Source organism: Caretta caretta, chromosome 6, assembly GCF_965140235.1.
Source record: "Caretta caretta isolate rCarCar2 chromosome 6, rCarCar1.hap1, whole genome shotgun sequence".
In the NCBI taxonomy this organism is placed as follows: Eukaryota; Metazoa; Chordata; order Testudines; family Cheloniidae; genus Caretta; species Caretta caretta.
The window spans coordinates 90,993,318-91,001,102 of record NC_134211.1 but is presented as its reverse complement, the minus strand read 5'-3'; the positions used below and the strand labels follow the sequence as shown (position 1 = coordinate 91,001,102).

The 7,785-nt window shown below is 45.7% G+C and overlaps 1 long non-coding RNA gene across 1 annotated transcript; it reads right to left on the bottom strand.

Moving 5' to 3' along the window:
• Window positions 1-1,445: 1,445 nt before the first annotated feature.
• On the bottom strand, window positions 1,446-7,339 carry LOC125638977 (uncharacterized). The gene is made up of 2 exons (XR_012669013.1): window positions 6,403-7,339; window positions 1,446-4,295 (listed from the first exon to the last, which is right to left on the bottom strand). It is a non-coding gene; the product is annotated as an uncharacterized LOC125638977 (long non-coding RNA).
• Window positions 7,340-7,785: the final 446 nt, after the last annotated feature.

The window sequence follows — 7,785 nt, the reverse complement described above, 5'->3', positions numbered from 1 at the left end:
TAAATACTTTGTGAGGTGCATTAATTCTAAAGAGTGGACAAGTCTCTACTAGGGGTCTGGCTCAACTGGACTCACTGAACGGAGCTCACAATGTGAAGCAGGCGTGCTGGAGCCTCAGAGGTTCAGTTGAAGGAGGTGGTGAGGCTTTGTGGCCTACTCTGCAGAAAGAGTGAAACCCCTGTGGGTTTAGCACTTGAAGGGGTTTCTCCTAGAAACTGTCCCAAAGCTGGTGGCATAGCATCGATGCTGTGGATCCGTGACAAAGTGCAATTCTGGAGTCCTACGTTAGCTGGTGGTGAGGCGTGCACTGAGTGGGGTGAGTGCTGAGCTGCGGCATTTGGAAGGGGGGAAGGGAAGTGCGCAGGAATCTTGATAGCTGCTTCGAGGTTGCAACAATGCAGCACTGGGAGTGGAATATGCCTGAAGGGGACCCTGGGGGAGTGCCAAAGCATCCTTTCCCATGTTCAGAAATGTGGGGTCTCCATGGAAGGTTTGTGAACAGTCTCTTTGCCTGACTCACGGTTTGTAACCGCTGCAGGGAGCAATGTCCAGCTGAGAGGGGCACCCTGGTAATGCTGCTGCCTTCAAATGCCAAGTGCTGCCTGTGGCAGTCGTCTTCTCCTTTCGTACGGTGATAGTGGAACAGAGAAAGCAATGGCGTGACTACAGTTGGATCTTAAAGTCTCTTCTCCAGTCCAGAGCAGAGGGGGCAGCCATGTGAATGGCTTTGACACCTCCAGGATGAGCATGGATTGGGCAATTGTCAAGGATGTGTCCAACAGTTTGCACCATGCCACAGTCTCAGTTTGCAATTCCCTCACTTTCCATCTACGGAGTAAGTATGCACATCTTCCCTGTTGGGTGCGGATATGGTTTAAAGCTGTCCACATGCGCCGACAGGAGGAGAAGCCCGGCACTTGCACAGGTGGGTTGTCGATTAGATTTTTGTTTGGTACACTGGCAAACCACCCAGGCTTCAGACTATCATCTGCAAACTTCCTTATTGTCCACAAGGAGGACTGTGGAATGAGACCAGTAGGGTTTTCTTGATTTTAGTCAGTCGTGAGGGGGCTCTTCTAGGTCATGGTGGAGCAGTAGTGTGATATTACAGTATTATGTACTCCATAACTTGCAGCATCTTGTCGGCTATTTGCTGGCACAATGTTAGCCAATAATGATAGCCGTGGAAGTGCTGCCAAGTATGCAAAGAGCGTTGTTAATTTTGGTGTCCACTAAAATGGTGTGTGGGCTTCCTCTCTGTTACGAATTACACCTGAGAGGACACGCACACAACTGCTACGAATTACACCTGGTAGGACACGCACACCAGTGCTGCGAATTATACCTGATAGGACACGCACACCAGTGCTGCGAATTATACCTGATAGGACACGCACAGTTCGAATCTAGGCTGAGGCACAGAAACAAAGTCCACAACTGCAGAGTTCCCAAAAGACACTAAGTTTATTACGCTCGAGCGTGGTGTCCCCCTGCTAGCCAGGAGGGGACCCTGAATACAGATTATACAAAGGTTATATACCTTTTAGCAAAGCATGTTGCCCTCGTGCATCGGAAACCTTAGCTAATAAACAAACCCTTGTCTTATCTACCACCTATCCCTGCTTGGTGCATTCCTCGTGCTATACCAGTATGTTAATTACACAGCATGGTCCTAAAGCCATGCATCAGTAACTTTTATTATCAGGATAGGAGGCCTCACATCAAGGCCAAGAGACAGGGAGTTAGAGACTAACAAAAACCAGATACGGGGAGTCAAGGCAGGCTGGAGACAAGGAGGAGGATTTTCACAGGGATTCAGTATCTAAGGATCACTCCTCCTGGTGTATGATGTGCTGGCATTTAAACAATGGTGGGCCCCAAACCAAAATGGAGTCACATGTGCTAACTTTTCCTTAACAGTCCTCCCTTTTTTTTTGTACATCAGTAAGCTATATTGGGGCTTAGTAACCGCGCTGCAGGGTTAGCAACTGCTGACAGCACATACTGCAGCGTTGTAGGCATACAAAAAATAACGCAAAAACAATAAGAGTCAAAAAAAGTAAATACAAAATATGCCGTCCCCAAGTCCCCACATCTGGTAGCCATGAGGTGAGCCAGTCCCAGACCTCCTGGAATCCTGCGTTGGTGGTGTCGAGGCTGATGTGGTGGAATAGGGCTGCCTGTTGCTTGAGGATGTGGATGTCAGTTTCCACCCTATGGTGCTGATTTACACATACACAACAGCTTGAGTTGACCAGAGCACAAACCCCGCCCTGATTTGCAAGGAGATAATCCAGGGCTAGGCGGTTTTGCAATGTAGTTTGGGATAGCTGGGTGACTTCAATTTGAAGGGCAGATAGAGCATCTGCAGTAGCATTTGCCATTAGTTCCAAAGCAGCTGAAATATTAACTATAGCTTTTTCCAGCTCGCTTATTCCCAACCATGGCAGAAACCAACGCACAAAGGAGTGAAAGCCTTTGGGCCGATAAGAAAGGGGGTTTAAAGGAATATTTCGTCTGTCCCTCTATACTAGATTGCGGATCTCTCCCCGGGTCAGGTTCTGGTGTACTGTCACGGCGGGTACTAAAGCCCCTAAGGTACATGTACCACACCATCCTGCTGGGAGAACCTTATAGGCTGTGTGATTGCATAACCAATACCAGCCAGACCCCTTGGGGACTGGCCACGGGGTTCTGGAGTAGGTAAAGGGACCTCCTGCACCAGAGCTGATTTGGGTGGTGTCCTTGCACCCCACAAAATTCCCTACAAAAACTGTATTTTCTATGCTCTTACGTCGTGACACACACAAAGCATAATTACCCTGCGCCACCATATCAATAGACCATATTTGGATGGTAATATTCCAGTTAAATGTAGTGTTTGCCCATAGCTTAGCTTGGAGTGTTCGATTAAGGGGGATAGGTACCCCTACCAACGGGACCCCCTGACCTAAATATGTGGGGGTATGAATACAAATCCAACACTGCGTTTGATTTACACCCTGTTTGATAGCACGGGTTAAATTCAAGAAGCTATTGCCCTCCCATCCTTGTACTGGACTTGGGAATAGGGAGAGGACCGCCCCAGGCAAACCATACCAATGTCGACATCCTCCCCTGTACCATACAAAAAACACTACCCACAATGTAAGTCCAATAAACAGGAACACAAAAAGTCCTGGTGGGCTGTGAAGGTCCCAGTAGCTGGAAAGCTCAGTCCATGGGTTGGTTGTAGTGTTCATTCGTGAAGTGGCTTGTCCAATGGCTTGTCAGGGTCAGGTGGGGGTCCCAGCGCCAACTTAACGTAGCTATGATGGATCCAGGAACCTTTACCTGCAAAGGAGTGGTGGCAGATGGTGGGAGTAATGTTTGTGGCTGTAAGGCGTTTTTGGTATTTATACTTGCCTACAAGCACAGGTTCCAGCCTCTGGAATAAACCCACCCCACCACTTCACTTCACATTCTCAAGAATAAATCCCGCAACTTCCTCCCTGCCAATGTACAATGCTCCGTTTTTGCCATTAAGGCCAATTCTCAGTGTCTTTTGCAGTCAGGAATCCTTGGGTTTTGGTGGTTTTAGCAGAGCAGGCGTTTTTTCTTTTTTCTTGGAGCAGTCATGGTTTCGCATTATACAGGGGAGAGGTTACTAGCACGTCACCCTGTAGTGCTTTGGTTTCTTTAGCAAATACTGAATGCAGGTTAGCTTTGTCATTGGACAAGGGAGAGGTTACTAGCACTTCACCTTGTTTTTGTTTTTGTTTTTTTTTCCTGCTGTTTAAAAGGAGGAAAGAAAAAAAAACCCAGAAGGAGGGACAGGCTGATCAGTAGTCGAAGTGAAGTCATCTCGAGGTGGAAGGGTCTTTTTGCAGTAAGAAGCATGGGTCCAGGCAGTCAGTCCTTGGCACTTCACAGCGGTGTTGGTAGTTAGCAGGACTTAATAAGGGCCTTTCCAGCATGGGGCCAGAGTAGTCTTTTGTTGATGGACCTTTATTTAGACCCAGTCACCTGGTTTTAACAAATGGCAGGTTTGCTCAGGATTCTTGAAGCAGGACTTCTTTTACCTGTAAATACAGAGACCTAACACATTTCATTAATGTCTGGCAGTGTGTTGCAGATCTCACAGCTGCTTGGGCACATTCAAGCCCCCCTCTTTCTTGGCTGTTAGCCAAATCCTAGCTGTGAGTAGTGTCCTTGGGCAGGCCAGTGTCTTATCTTTGGACCGAGCCTGCCAGCTGCAGCGTTGAATTAGCTTGTCCTCCGTTTTATTTCTTTTCCCCTTCTTGGCTTTTATTAACCTGCAAAGGAAACTTTCACTTTTTACTTATACACCTTTGTTTAAAAAGGAACACATGTACATTGTCCATTATACAGCACTTTAGTTCTTATTGTTTAATGTATGCCACATACACCCTTCTAGGAAAATGACTTTATTACAGAGCTTTGGAGCAACAAGCCAGGACAAGCACACCCACTTTTGAGGAGTCCACTTGGTAGAACCTCTGGTGTCCAATAGCTTTCCTCCCTCCCCAGCCCTCTGGCTAGAAATGTGAGGTAGCCTGAAGGATCCCATGTATAATATGGGGAGTGGGTTAACCTTTCATGTCCTTGCTTCCAAAGACTGTTGGTGTGCAAATTTTAACAATAATTTTTTTCAATTAAAAGATCTGGCCAATGAATTTTTTTTTTTTTTTTTTACTTAAGCAAATGTATTAAACTTTAGTATATCACATTTTTTGATATTATCCAAACACTTTGTATTCCAAGTTGAATAAAACAAGTATCTGCATTTTGATTTAACCCTTCTATTTCGTTTTAAACTAAACTGTCCTATGAAAAATTAAACACAACAATTCTGGCCACAAGACAAACACCACAAGACAGGACATAGAACACAGAACAGAATTCCTATTGTGCCAGTGAATTCATGAGATATTGAATTGCTTTTCAGCTGGCATCAGTTTTCTCTGATTTTCTGAAAGACAAAAATAAAACACAGATCTACCCCTTTTGGGCAGTCAGTCATTGCTTAAAATATTTCCTTTTTATACAAATACCCTTGTTAATTGCAGGCAAAACAGAGGAATTACCCATATTTTCTTGTATTTGTTTTATAGGCAGCCCAGGTTTCAGTGGCCTCTACCTTATCAGTTAGGTAATTTACATTAAAACAAATGCTTTCCGGCTTGCTTTTGGATCCGCAGGTTAAAGATTTTTACTTTAAAAAGGGCACAATAAACTTTACCAGACTTTTGATTGCCTTTTACTTTTAACTCCTGCTGTCAAACACACAGCGACCTGAAAAGGAAGACACCACCTATTGTAGCCCCTTGGAGCCTAATAAGATATTAATTAAGTAGCACTGTATAATTGCATTTCTTTGGAAAAGGGCCCATTTTTTTCCAAAATGGCTGCAAAGAAACCAAGAATTTTTTTTCTTTCCAGTATTTCACAAAGTTCAACTGCTTAATTCTTTCCAGCAACTAAAGAGTTAACTTCTTACTTTACTTTCTTAAATCACTTGCTTATTTCCCAAAACGACACCCAATTAACTTAGATTTTACCATTCCAAGTATTATTCCGGGATTTACGTTTTCCATTCCTGTAATTATTTACTCCTCTTTTTTCACTATGACCTTCAAGTTTCCAACCTGTTTTCCAATCTATCTATCTGTTGCCTGCCCGCTTGGGCCCGATCCTGTTTTTTTTTCTCTGAACTGTCCCTTCCATGAGCACCAGCTTTGTTTCACTACCAAATTAACAAGGAGGGTGGGCTTCTTAACCAGCCCCCAGCCCTCCTGGTCTCTTTTCTTAAATATTTTTACTTACAAGGGCTACCCGAGTCCTCCCCCCATGAGGCTTGTCACCTGGACAGAAAGCACGGCTAATTGGCAAGCAAGGAGGTGACAGGCATAAGTCAGAAAGCGGAGGGTAAGCCAGAGGAGGGGCAGAAGCAGGCATAGCACAGAGCGGGGCTGGAGACCCCTGAGATGAATAAGAAAAGGAGGAGGAAGGAGGACGTCCTTTCGCATGCGCATAAGCCCAGTTGTTCCATACATACCAATAATCCATCTGGGCTGGAGCTTTGTTTTCCAGCCTTTTCCTAAGCGCTGTTAATTTTTCCCCAGCAAAGGAACCATCCGGTGGCCAGACAAAAGGTGTTTGAGTTGTTAGTGCTGGCCACTCAACCTTGCACAAGATTACAGCTTTTTTTTTTTTTTTACCTAACCCATGGGTACCAGAAATAGTCCCCCAATTCTCAAGAATTTCAGCCAAAGGGGTCCCCTTACTTACACTCTGCCCAGAACCCATAATGGGCTACCAAAAGGACACCAAATGTGCCACCTTATCGCCTAAGCGACGGCTCACACCCCCCCTCCTCGGAGTTCTCAAAGGTGAACTTACCCTGTGCCGGCTGGAGCTGTCTAAGAGGAGGAGTGTAGTCTCGCTTGTTGGGGCAAGCCTAGAGTCCCTTCGTGGTCGCCAAAACTGTTACGAATTACACCTGAGAGGACACGCACACAACTGCTGCGAATTACACCTTGTAGGACACGCACACAAATGCTGCGAATTACACCTGGTAGGACACACACACAAATGCTGCGAATTATACCTGATAGGACACGCACACCAGTGCTGCGAATTATACCTGATAGGACACGCACAGTTCGAATCTAGGCTGAGGCACAGAAACAAAGTCCACAACTGCAGAGTTCCCAAAAGACACTAAGTTTATTACGCTCGAGCGTGGTGCCCCCTGCTAGCCAGGAGGGGACCCTGAATACAGATTATACAAAGGTTATATACTTTTTAGCAAAGCGTGTTGCCCTCGTGCATCGGAAACCTTAGCCAATGAACAAACCCTTGTCTTATCTACCACCTATCCCTGCTTGGTGCATTCCTCGTGCTATACCAGTATGTTAATTACACAGCATGGTCCTAAAGCCATGCATCAGTAACTTTTATTATCAGGATGGGAGGCCTCACATCAAGGCCAAGAGACAGGGAGTTAGAGACTAACAAAAACCAGATACGGGGAGTCAAGGCAGGCTGGAGACAAGGAGGAGGATTTTCACAGGGATTCAGTATCTAAGGATCACTCCTCCTGGTGTATGATGTGCTGGCATTTAAACAATGGTGGGCCCCAAACCAAAATGGAGTCACATGTGCTAACTTTTCCTTAACGCTCTCCAAACTGGGACACAGTATTCCACTATGGAATGGACTACGGCTAGTGTTGATATTTGGAGTGTGCGGGCATCGCTTCCCCAAGATGTTCCTGCAAGCTTCTGTATGATGTTGACCCTGGCCTTCTTTTTCCTTTTGGTTTGTTCAAGGTGGTGATAGAAGCTGAGTGTGCACACCAGGGTTATCCCCAGGTGCTGCAGATTATGATCATGCATCAACTGTGACTTGCAGAAATTGATGTTTAATGCCATCTTGGCCTGGGTATTTTTCCAATGAAAAGCTAAGACCACCGGTTTTGAGGCATTTGGATTTAGCTGCCATGCCTTGAAATAGGTTTCTAGTGTGTTTAGGTCCTGTTCTAGAACCTTTTCTGAGGTTTCAAATGAGGAAGCCTGAGTAGCCAGTGCGATGTCATCTGCATACATGAACTTGCGGGAGGATGTTGGTGCAATATCACTGATATATAGATTGAAAAGTGCTGGAGCTAGAAAGGACCCTTGCGGGAGTCCGTTGTTCAGTCTTCGGGGGGCTGCTGACAGCTTGACGGAGATACCCTGTGAATCTGCAGTTGCTCAGTGTTTCCGCGGTGAGCCTAATCGT